The sequence below is a fragment of the Poromitra crassiceps genome (genome assembly GCF_964638095.1).
Source record: "Poromitra crassiceps genome assembly, chromosome: 14".
NCBI classification, from domain to species: Eukaryota; Metazoa; Chordata; class Actinopteri; order Beryciformes; family Melamphaidae; genus Poromitra; species Poromitra crassiceps.
Window position 1 is genome coordinate 25,312,883 of NC_139633.1, and position 12,953 is coordinate 25,325,835.

Consider the following 12,953-nt stretch of genomic DNA (forward strand, 5'->3'; position numbering starts at 1 on the left):
CTAAATGCAACAAAGTCTGTAGTGAGAATGCCACCTGCCTATCAAACCGTACGCCAATGACAAATGTGCATGCTGCCGCGCACACGAGTGTTATAGCAACGCATTTGCTTATCACAAACCTCCAGCCAGCAGAAAGGGAGTGATGGAGAGAGTAGGCTACAGAAAGGTGATTCACATTATACCAGCTGATACATTATGGAAGACATTTGATCATATAGAGAGGCAAAGTGAGATTTTTATCCACCATTTATTTTCCAATAGACATTTCGTAAAATGCTTAGAAAAATAGTTTTACTTGTTCAAACCAAACAGTTCAGATATATTTAGAAACAGGAGAACCCAACAATCGCACAACATTTCACACGGACCAAAACGTAAAACAAATTGTGTTGTTTTTTTTAGTTTTGTTCTAAGTGAATTGTTCTATGGTCTCTCCTGATTCTAAATATATGGGGGGGAAAAATGACGCATGAAAATCTCTGGTCACAGTGCTGAAGCAGGAAGTGACGTTCACTTTGGCTCTCTATTGGGTGTGTGAGGTGAGAGGGGAGGTTGAGGCATTATCCTGGGCTGGAAAAATGTGTAGATCATTTCAGTTTGCTGGAAACATCAAAAAAAAAATAAAGAAAAGAAAAACAAAATCTGCTGTAGACGACATCGTTGAAAATGCCTTTTGTACTTTTTGGAAGCGGCTTCCTCCTGTTGTTATTTCAAACGCCGTATGCTGAAGAATAAAGAAAAAAAGTCGAATGACACGCGGGAACAAAAGTGCGAGACAGCGAAGTGACATTCCATGAAACGGATGCTCCACTTGACTGATGGAAGCCGGGTTGTGTATAGAGAGAGAGATATAATTATCTCTGTATTGATGTGGAATACAACCGATAACAAGAGGCATCAAGCGCCCGCGCTCGCAGATGTTGTTACACGGTCGATCAGGGCTTCGCCGAGGCTGCCAGACAGCGTGCGGCAATAACCCCCGTTTGAATGAAGTAATTGGCTCCACCCTGGGCCATGTTGTTGTCACCTAGGCATGAGTCTACCTAGGCATCCGCTCCTTCTGTTCCGTGACCTTGCCCCGCTGTGAAGCAGACTGTCGGCTGCTCGCCATCTGAGGCGGCCCCTGTCACCTTACCTCTGGGGAAATGGCCGCGATCGAATGAATAGAGAAAGTGTGAAAGGGAGAATGAGAGAGAGAGGGGAACAGATGCGCGGCTACAGGTACAGCGAGAGAAACGGAGAGAGATGAGAGAGACAGAATGACAGATGCAATCTCATTTTGAATGATGTGTTATGAATCAGAAGAGTTTGTGCGACGCTACGGGTGAGCGAGGCAAAACCGTAGCGGGAGCGTCTGTTTGTCACGGCTAAGAGAATTTCAGACGGTGAATCCTTTCAAGTCAAACGATGGTTTATTATACGGATGATAATAATGAAATGCAGATGATGTAATGCAATTTAATTATGCTCAATAAAAGTGTTTGGCGCTCAGGCTCTGCAGGGAGATTTGCAGGGAGATTTCGTAATGGAAGGGCAGGGCACCTCAGCAGCATCTAGATATATCAAACGTAGAGTCTAGACACGGGTGGTGGGTGGTGATGGCTGATGATGAGTCTCCTGTGACTGATGAAGCTGATGAAACTGCCAAGACCGGGCGGAGACATGGGGGAGGTGGAGGGGGTGCACGTCGACAGTGGCATGCAGTTTGAGCAGACTAGAGCGCCTATTCATAGCTTTCAAGGGGCGTTACGTGCTGCCGGGAACGCCCACCTGGCGGTCAAACAGTACTGCTAAGTACTGTTTGAGCGGACGACAGCACAGGCATCACTACAGTATCTTCTCTTTTAGCAATAGTCTCACTAATCCCACAGTGGTTTACCTGCTTTTGAGATCTGCAAAAAATAGTTTGCTTCTGTCTCACCCGTTCTCACGCAGTTTGTTGTGAAACAATTTCTCCGAACTGCCATGTGTTGGACAGTAACGTTAACGATAGTTCGGTTTGTTTGAAGTGCCCAAAACGTGCAGTTTGTTTAGATATCGTTCTTTTTCAACGCTTGATAGATGGTCTAAATATTCCTGACTGGAAACTGGTGGAAAAAAGACCGCTTTTTGCTGGAGCTGCGTCTGGTCAGTGTTCAGCGCCATTGTTGTTTTGAGTTTTGACCGCCAGAATGGGCGTTCCTTGTACTTACGTAACGCCCCTTGAAAGCTATGAATAGAGAGACACGTATTTAAAAAGACAGCAGTGCGATGATTGGCTACCATGGAGGTGTGTCGCTATTATGCCATTGGATAGAAGTGACCAGCTGACGTGAGCAGCTGACGAGTCAATCAGACACCAATTGAAGTGACAGGTTATGCGAGAGCGTGCGAGGGAAATGTGCAGGGCAGAGTGGAATGAGTATTAGTGCATTACAATTAAATGTGCAAAAGATTACGGTCTCTCTGTCTGAACTTCCGCTGAGCTTCATTTATACCAAAGTATACCCTGTGAACTTTTCATCTGGATCTATGATTTATAGCTCTACGGTATGCTGTATGTGCACAAAATGGTGGCATCGGTGATAATAATCCACAATGAGCACAGGACTGGGTGGGGGGAGGTTCTACAATGGCTATCATCACTGGATGTCTACTCTTTATAAATATTGATATTACCCAATAGACCCTTTTCACGGGGGGCATTTTGTGTCGGAAAAGCAGAATAAACACAGGTGCAAGCAAAACACTAATGAGGGTTTCCAAATTCCCATCATGGAAGTTTGAAACCCTCATTAGTGTTTTACTTGCACCTGTGTTTACCCTGCCTTTTCGACACAAAATGGCCCCCGTGAGAAGGGTCTATTATTTCCCCTAGATCAAATAAAAAAAAAGCCCTGCAAATTCTGTGTGCTGAGTATGTCTGTATAGCTTTCTTTGCAGGCCTTAGTCTCTCTCTCTCTCTCTCTCTCTCTCTCTCTCTCTCTCTCACACACACACACACACACACACACACCCCTCTCTCTCTCTCTCTTATGAATGATGTCTATGTCCTTGTGATAGTGGTCTTGGCACGGACTATGTTGCCGTGGTAACTGGGAAACGTATGGTAACGGCGCAAGGCAGGCAGGGACTTAAGATTCATGACATCCCTTCAACAACCTTGTCAGCAGGAGTTCAATAACTTCCCCCTTCTGTCAGCAGAGTCATTTTTTATTTGAATGCCCCAAGTGGGGGGGCGCTGTTGCACACGCACGCACCGATCTGGGATATTTCTGGATATTATTCGAGTTGATCTCTTATATAACCGGTCAGTCACTGTAGCAATGTGACATGTCCAGGTACCTGTGGTCCTTTAACTTCCTATATAAGGTATGAATGATTTCACATTAATACACTGATTTATGTGTGAAGTGGTTACATTGTTCCATCATCAAAAGGCTGGCTGTCGTTGCTGGACATGTTCAGTTACAGATCATGTGTGATGGATGGAGAAATCTGTGTGCAAATGTAAAAGCCTTTCCGTGCACCATACAAAGTGCTCTTGTACAATGAAGGCCATTAAGGCCTTAGCGTAGCATAGCTCAATAATGTGTGGTAAAAAATAAACAATTGATATACATTTCTGAGTCGTGGTTTTAGAAAGTGAATGTTTAACATGGTCTGGAGCGAGGGCATGCCGACAGTCCTGATGTACTGATACTGATGTACTCTGTTATACGGATAAAGAGAAATATTATTTACTGTAAGGCAAAGCAGTAGAGAGCCAAAGTGAAGCGTCACTTCCTGGTTTTCTCCCTGTACCAGCGTGTGAAAAATATGAATGGTTGCGAACGGAGAGATAACGTTACTTTTTTGAATCCCGTTTGAATTGTGCCACGGGGTACACTTGTGGAATTTTGGCAATTTAAAAGATATAACTAATATGCATGTCAAGAAAGTCACAGTTTGTGGTAAAACTGTGACACTAAAGTTATAAATCAGAAAGACTACGCACAACCAGTCGCGTAAGTGACGTCTTTCCCGCCAGTCCATTGTTGTTGATGGTGTGACGTACTGTATAATGGGCGACACGAGATGTAGTCGATTGACAAAACTAAAACAAAACTGCGACTTTCTTGACGTGCATATAGTTATCTTTTAAATTGACAAAATTCAACATGTGTACCCCATGGCACAATCCATACGGGATAAAAAAGTAACGTTATCTCTCCATTCACAACCATTCATATTTTTCACACGCTGGTACAGGGAGAAAACCAGGAAGGGAGGTTTCACTTTGGCTCTCTATATGACACATGACAATCAAAATGTTTGCATTTGAAGTGCAGTGCGATTCTTAGACAAATCAACAGCGTGCGTTGCCTGTAATGCGCCCTACACACCCCTATCCCTCAAAGTAGGGCAGGGAGAACATTGTGTTTTTGGATGGGCTCCATATGCAAATGCATCAGTCTGTCTAGAGGGAATGTGTGATTCATTTGTGTTGACATCGCATTTCACGGTGCTTTAGTGCAGCAAACGTTGAGCCCTCGGAGTCCTTGTGTCGGTTGTTGAAAAGGTCAAAACAAAAAGTTTGCACCGAGGCGAATTCCTGCACTTTTGCATAGGCTTAGCTTCATGTATACCCTCATGCTTTTTAGCCAGTTACCAACCTCAGATTGTATCGTTAGTTAGTTGTTGTTTTTTATTTCTGTGTCTTGCCAATTCTGGCCTAGTCTCTCCCCAGACTCAAATATTACTTTGAATCGCTGTGCTCCGCATACTACATAAATGAGTCTGTGCCACTTCACAGCCACTGCTGGGGTTTGAGGGTGCGTCTAAGGGGGTGAAATTGAATGAGTGACAGGTCGTAGCACCAATGAGAGAGCGGTTCGAAAAATGGGTTGTGCCTCCCGTGTCGTCACTGTTAGTGACGGTTGCACAAAGTCGGTTACTGATTGGGGAAGACTGAATCCACCACTGGCCAATCACTGGCCAAGTGAACGGTTCACTTCCGACCCCAGCTGGCTGAGGGGAAGCGTCCCAGAACCAGAGAGAGATCTGCAGCATGCAGTAACGTAGTGTATCAGACCCAGAGAGAGATCTGCAGCATGCAGTAACATAGTGTATCAGAACCAGAGAGATATCTGCAGCATGCAGTAACGTAGTGTATCAGAACCAGAGAGAGATCTGCAGCATGCAGTAACGTAGTGTATCAGAACCAGAGAGAGATCTGCAGCATGCAGTAACGTAGTGTATCAGAACCAGAGAGAGATCTGCAGCATGCAGTAACGTAGTGTATCAGAACTCTCATGGGTCTGGCGTTGAGACTAATTCTGGCCCATCTCGCATGGGATTACAAGACACCATTTTACAAAACATACATATCCCGAGCTTTCTCTAGGTAAACAGCCAATCCAAATATTTGCAAGTAAACAGCCAACTCAGTCTTTGCACATCATCCATATTTAGAAAAATCTATATTTATCCTACTAAACATAGTAATGCACTGTTCACAGTAAAAAGGGCAATAAAAAAACAAAATGAAACGTATTTTCTACATCAAAACAACACATTGGACAGATCCGCTTTTCTTCTTCCAGACTGACATACTGTACCGTGTGGGTCCAATCATAAGTGGTATGATTGAAACTTATATTGGATTTTGTGTGTGTGCAGCCTTGCTGAGCACAGACAATAATGTGAAAGGTTGCCTCTCAATCGCTGCTATAGACTCTGCCTCAGCCAAGGGCAAAGTCTGGATCTGAGAACAACCCACTGCTAGAGCTGAACAATGAAGAGAGAGAGGAGAGAGAGAGAGAGAGAGAGAGAGAGAGAGAGAAAGAGAGAGAGGAGAGAGAGAGAGAGAGAGAGAGAGAGAGAGAGAGAGAGAGAGAGAGAGAGAGAGAGAGAGAGAGAGAGAGAAGGAAGTTGCAATATGAACTTCTGCAATTTCTAAATAGCAGAGTTAATTGCTAAAGAGAGAGGGGCGTCCACAATGGATGAAATTAGATTTTTGTGTGAATATCTTTCAGCCCTACCCACCTCTCTGTTATCTATTAGGGCTAGCACGCTAAGAAATGACAGGATCTATTCAGGCCGGGTGGGATGAGTTTATTCACCCACATGTGATCCTTTGATGTTGCCATTTTCTTTAATACACAATGTCTTTAGGTCTAATAAATTGTTTTCCTTTTGAAAGCAAGAATTGAGGGAGTTCAGTCTCTGAAAGCTTCTGCATTTGATCTTTGGAGAGGTAAGGCCACACTTCATTGTATCCTGGTTGACAGTGTCACCAGTGTGAGAGAGTGACTACTCATTATCAAGACGATACTAGAATCTGTACTTCGATACCGATACCCAGGAAAATATCGATACTCGATACCATTTTCGATACCACGGGAAGGGGGGGGATGATGACACATCAAGAGGCATAAGAATAAAGTTAGACAGATGGACGGACAGACGCACACTTCTCCATAATCTAGGCCTGATCAAACTTTGAATTTAGACAGCAGATTAGCCCTGCTCTAGCCATCAGAACACGTTTAGCTTGTTGAAGCAACAGATACCCAATGATAGGGAGGGAGAAATCAGTGATTTTTCATTAAAAGAAAGCACTGATGGTATCAAAACTTTTGCAAATGAGTATTGTATCCATTTAAAAAAAATTGTATTGATACTTTCCATACTATCGATACCTGTTGCAAATGAGTATTGTATCCGATTCAAATTTTCAGTATTGCTACTTTTCTATTCTATCGATACTTTTGACAAACCTACCAAGAAGTAACGGCATTTGATCCTGTGTTTCCTGTGTTTACTTGATTTGATTATTTTAATGCAATGCAATGAATGCATGCATCTTTTACTGTGTTTTTATTACTCTGTAAAGCACTTTGAATGGCCTCAGTCACAGTGTATGAAATATGATACACAAATAAAGCTGTCTTGCCTGGCAAAAGTTTTCATAATTTGTGTGTGTGTGGTGTGTGTGTGTGTGTGTATGTGTGTGTGTGTGTGTGTGTGTGTGTGTGTGTGTGTGTGTGTGTGTGTGTGTGTGCGTGCGCACGCGCATCTGTGAATTCTGCCTGACAGCACATCTCTTGACTATTGCTGCGAATTGCATGTCATGAATTGTGTGCAATGTGTGTATCATAGTGTTGCTGTCGGTGCTGCGTGCGTGTGTGCGCGCTCGCATGCGTGTGTGTGTGCGTGTGTGTGTGTGTGTGTGTGTGCGTGCATGTGTGTGCGTGCGTGTGTGTGGCTGTGCGTGCATGTGTGTGCATGCGTGTGTGCGTGCATACATGTGTGTGGGTGCATGTTTGTTGCGACGCAGCGTTGGGAGGAATGCCTGTTCCACCATGTAGATACATTCGTCCTCAGATAACACTGTGGAGATAATACCATCCTCGCCATCGTACATCTGTTACACTTACAATCATCCATCACAGTAGAGCGGGCGAGGAGAGCGAGAGCGAGCGAGAAGAAAGAGGTGAGAGGAGGAGGAGGAGGAGGGGAGGAGGAGAACAGAAGAGGAGGAGAGGTTTTCATTTCCTCAGCAGCAGCACAGTCAGACAGGTTTTTCGATCTGCACACAGACTCCAGACAGAAATAAACGGGAATATTATGAATATGCACGCAGCTTCATGAACTTCCAATTGGATGACAAGAGAAGCTGCAGTTGATGGAACATGCTAAGGAAGACTATAGTGTTCTCTTAGACATGGGGGGGGGGGGGTTATGTTATGTTATGTTATCCTTTATTTATCCCCATGAGGAAATTCATCCTCTGCATTTGACCCATCCTCTACTAGGAACCTTCCTAGAACTAGGAGCAGTGGGCAGCCGCAGTGCAGCGCCCGGGGACCAACTCCAGTTCTTTTTACCAGTGCCTTGGTCAGGGGAACTGACAGGAGTCTTAACCATAACATACATGTCTTTGATGGTGGGAGGAAACCGGAGCACCCGGAGAAAACCCACACAAACACGGGGAGAACATGCAAACTCCACACAGAAAGGACCTGGGAGAGACCGGGGTTCGAACCCGGGACCTTCTTGCTGTGAGGCAACAGTGCTTACCACTGAGCCACCGTGCCGTGTTAATCTCAACATGATACCAATGGGACAATTGCATCCTTCTGAATTACATATTGCTAATAGGCATCATAACAACTGGGTACTCCTTGTTGGGCATAGAAAGACAATAGCCTACTCAAACTAGTCTCCTAATAAACACTTAACAGAATAAGTATCTCTCAAGAGATATTTAAAGATGGTGTGAGGAAGTGACGTCATTAAGGCTGTTTGTTTTGAGTTCATCAAGATTTCTCCCCCACACCTGAATCTAGGTCACCATCGAAGAGGAGCAGTATCCTTTGTGGAGGGAGGAATCTATTGCATGTAACCTGTGTGCAGTGTGCAATCAATATCCCAATGTTCTCTCATGGTCACTGTAGGTCACAGTATTTCCTCGCCATTTCGCCTCAGGCGGTCTATTAGTCTTCCTCGGCGAACCCATGGAGCTTATCCTCACTCAACCCCTACACACAGGATGGGATTCTCTAGCTCTCTCAAAATATCCCGGACCAATGCTACGTTCTTCGTGAGAGCTGTTTGTTTTTAAGCAAGCTACTATTCACAGTATTCCCATGATGTCGCAAGCATTTTCCAACCAACATGGCGCCACACACAGCTCATTGGCTGTTTGTGTCACTTGATTGTAATCACCTGTTAATTGATTACAATGACCAAGATGGCTGTGCGGTGATGTAACAGAATACTATCAATATATAGTGGCACCCCATTATGTTGGTTTGGTCTTTTTACTGTGTGTGTGTGTGTGTGTGTGTGTGGGGGGGGGGGTAGGGGAGTTGTCCCCATCACACATAGCTGTCATCAACCTATCTTGATTGGGATTGTCCATGCTGTATATATATAGTGCCATTTTTGAAGTGGGCCATTGGAGTGGCCGAAAAGGTCAAAACAAAATGTCTGGGCTAACTTGCGAAACTCGGTGGTCCAACTTTGAACGCAGTTTATTTCCTTGTCTTAATGGAGTTAATTGAACTTTTTGCAGCTGAGGCTGTGTGACGCCGTTAGCAAACGGATCAAAATAACTGAATGCTGAAACTGCACTTCAAACAAGTGGCTGTTAAGGAAACCTGTTCAAGATGGCCACATTTATAATCATCGATCCCTCCTTCGGCCCTCTTTTCTTACTAACGACCAGCCAAACTCAGTAGAAATATGGCGTACTTAACTTAACGATGGCTAAAAAGACAAACTAAGAGGCCCTTATTGATTTTCCAAAGCTAGTTTTCAAATGTTCCTTTGTTCCACTTGGCGCTTCGGAGCACTCTGAGTGCGCCCGGAGACGAAAGACGATCACCGAGTGCCCTCGGTGATCGTGCCCTCGGTGATCGTCTTTGAAGTGGTCCCGGGGCGAGCGCTGATGCACACTGTATGCCTATATGATATATTCAGAGCTTTTTGTTGTCACTACTCATATGTACGGGGTCCAGCTCTGTGCCATCATTATTCAATGATTCACACTGCGCGGCCAACACACTCACTCTCTTTATCTAGTTAAGAGGCTGCAGAGACGCAGGCAGACAAATCTGGTGGGTGGGGGACAGAGAGGGAGAGAGAGAGAGAGAGAGAGAGACGAGAGAGAAAGAGAGAGCTACATCCAAAGTCCTCTTGTGGCAAACCACTTTCCTCTCTTCGCCACACCATGAGCCCAGAGAGCATTCGAACTTCAATAGCTTGAGAATATTCACGCTGATGGCATTTTACCATGTGTAGGCGGCGAGGGTGGGGAGAGAGTGTGTGAAGTATTGATCATGGCTGCTCTGTTGTCTGTTGCTTCTGTCTGGCGAGTGCCAGCTACTTTAACTCGACAGTGAGCCAGCTGCCATTGGGAATAGGGTTGGAGGAAGATGTTCACGAGCAGCTAAATGAACACTTGTCAGTCTCTCGATAGCAGGACGCTAGCAGGAATACTGCAATGGCGCTCCCCTATAAAGTCTGTAGCAACAGCTTTTCCACACACTGTTTAGAACAAAATCATATGAGGGGCAGCTGTAGCTCAGGGGGTAGAGCGGGTCGTCCACTAATTGCTTTGGATAAAAGAGGTCGGCGGTTCGATTCCCGGTTCCTCCAGTCTGCATGTCGAAGTGTCCTTGGGCAAGACACTGAACCCCAAATTGCTCCCGTTGGTGTGCCAGCACCCTGCGTGGTAGCCCGCCGCCATCGGTGTATGAATGGGTGAATGTACCTACTGACTGTAAAGCGCTATATAAATGCAGGCCATTTACCATTTACCATTCATATGAATACCGCAGGGGATGACGTATTTTTGTAGGCTTTATCCAGAAATCGCCGCCATTTGGTTCTTCAGTGGAAAAGTCTATGGGGTTTTAGAATGGGGATTTCACTTAAATGCATAAAATAAGGTCTGTGGTTCACAAAAGTTTATGGGAACGCAAATTTGGGTTCAGCAGGATAATCTTCACAAGCGTTTTCTAATAATCGCATTAAAAAAAACGCATTTACGTTCCAAACGTCATAAAGTGATTCACGTTTGTGAAGATTATCATGATGAACCCAGATTGGCGTTCCCATAAACGTTTGTTAACCACAGACCTTATTTTATGCATTTACGCAAAACCCTAATGTTAAATCCCCATAGACTTTTCCTCTCACGAACCCGGAAGTATACTTCCGGACTCATTCCTGCGGCTCTCTATGGTAACCGTATTACAGCACTGAGGTTTGGCACGGTTTTTAATTGGATCTGTACCCCAAAGGTTTGCAAGAGGTACAGAAGAAGAATCCACCCTCCGATAACACGTAGATGCCATCATGCTGTGACCTTCAATGCATTTTGTGATGTATGTGAAGTCTTGTAATTCACATTTTTTGGGTGTACCCACTTTCCCTTCAACCTGCCTCGTCTGCTCTTACTTCAGTTGCAAGTCCCTATTTCCAAGAGTGACCTTTGACCCCTACAGAACAGGCCGGCTTTTGCTTTCAATCAAAGGTGGGTGTAGAGGGCAGCTAGTTTGAACTTTGGGGAGTGTTGTGATCGCGGTCGTGCCCCTGATTCAAGACGTCACGCAAAACATGTCTTCTGGCTGCATCACTTTGAGGCTATACTGTCAGCGAGAAATGGTTTTCTCTGCCCCTTTTATGATGGATTGCTCCCAGGATGATTGTTGAACATCAGTGTGGTTGGTCTAGAAAGAAGCCCTTGCTCTTTGGTCAAGAGGGCTTGACACTAAAAAACGATTGTTTACCGCCTGAAAATATTCTGCTGTCATTCTAGCATCGCAGGTTCGTATCCACGTTACCTCCGGCTTGGTCGGCCGGCCATACAGGCACGATTGGCTGTGCCTGAGGGTGGGAAGCCGGATTGCGGGTATGTGCTGGTCGCTGCACTAGCGCCTCCTCTGGTCGGTCGGGGCGCCTGGTCGGGTGGAAGGGAACTGGTGGGAATAGCGTGATGCTCCCACGTGCTATGTCCTACCGGTGAAGCTCCTCCCCTGTCAGGTGAAAAAGAAGCGGCTGGCAACTGCGCATGTGTCGGAGAAGCATGGTGCTAGTCTCAGCTCTCCCCAGATCGGCAGAGGGTGGAGCAGCGGCCGGGGCAGCCAATAGGGCAGCATGGGGATAAATTGGCCAAGTATAATTAGGGAGAAAATGGGGAAAAATCATGGGGAGAAAATCCATTGTAGCTGCATTTTAAGTAGTACTCTTGTTTTGCAACAGTGTTTTAGGATTCCTTTTAAGGTCTTAGGTTTTCATATTTTTTCCTAGTCATTTGGGTTGTTCTCATTCCATCACTTGTGATATGATATCCTATAATATATTCTGTGTATTACAGAGGAAATGTTTCTCATTGACAACTCATACATCTCTGGGACTGATTGAGACAGCACAGACTGAAATAATATGGAGATGTCTCAATTTGATATCAATTAAGGTGTTTCTCTTGTTTTCCTGCTCTCGGTCTGTCTGGCCCTCTCCTAGATTAACTATAAGCTTGTGCTCCATCACTGTCAATTAGGGTCCAAAACCACTAACTGGGAGGATTTTTGCTCAAGGCTATTTGACTATATAGCTGCAAGATTTCGATATGACATTATGCTATAGGGAACTAGCTTATGAACTGCCAAAACCCAAGTACATCACAGATTTGCATATCAAACTGCAGCTATTTCATAATCAGCACTGTTCCCCTTTCTCACAAATCAGGCCACAGCAATTAATTCTCACCCGCCACCAAATCCACATTTGTAGGTAATTAAAACTGGTGGCATCCAAATAGGATTGTCCATTCCAGATGAGTGCTGCACTGAGAAGTTGTGTGTATGTCTCATTATGATGGAGAGGGAATGGACAGCCTGATCCATGAGAACAACATCACACCTCCTTGTGTTGCACAGTCACTGGCATTCTTCAGATCAACAGCACCAACCAACTCCAGCAGCTCCACTTACTGGGCTATGGAGCAGAAACAAGCCAGCAACTGAGAAGCCAGCCTGTCAGTGTTTTTGTTGGCGTGTGTGTGTGCGTGCGTGTGTGTGTGTGTGTGTGTGTGTGTGTGTGTGTGTGTGTGTGCGTGCGTGCGCACGTGCACGTGCGCGCGCACGTGCATGCGGGTGTGTGTGCGTGCATGCGTGCATGTGCGTGCATGTGCGTGTGTGCGTGTCACATTCCGATGTGTTGGCAGGCCGTTGAACTCTGTGTGTGTTTGCGTGTCCGTGTGTGTATGATATTTTTACACTGTATGTATTCATGCCAGAAGAGTTTTTGGGGAGAAGTCTTGGCATCCGGCCGTGCTGGCTGACGTATCGGGGGGCCGTGCTCTGCTCTTTGCTCGGCTCCCTTCTGTCTGTTCTTGGAGACGTGGTTGGTCCTCGCGTTGCCCCTGCCAGGCCTCCAGAGACCACGCCCAGCATATTTCTGTCACCGTCGTGTGTGTGTGT

At 45.4% G+C, this 12,953-nt stretch overlaps 1 protein-coding gene across 1 annotated transcript in view; it reads left to right on the plus strand.

Moving 5' to 3' along the window:
• rgs7a (regulator of G protein signaling 7a) overlaps window positions 1–12,953 on the plus strand; it is a gene marked incomplete at its 3' end in the record, with an annotated part of 70,806 nt that overhangs the window by 24,770 nt on the left and 33,083 nt on the right. The gene's annotated exons all lie outside the window — the stretch shown is intronic.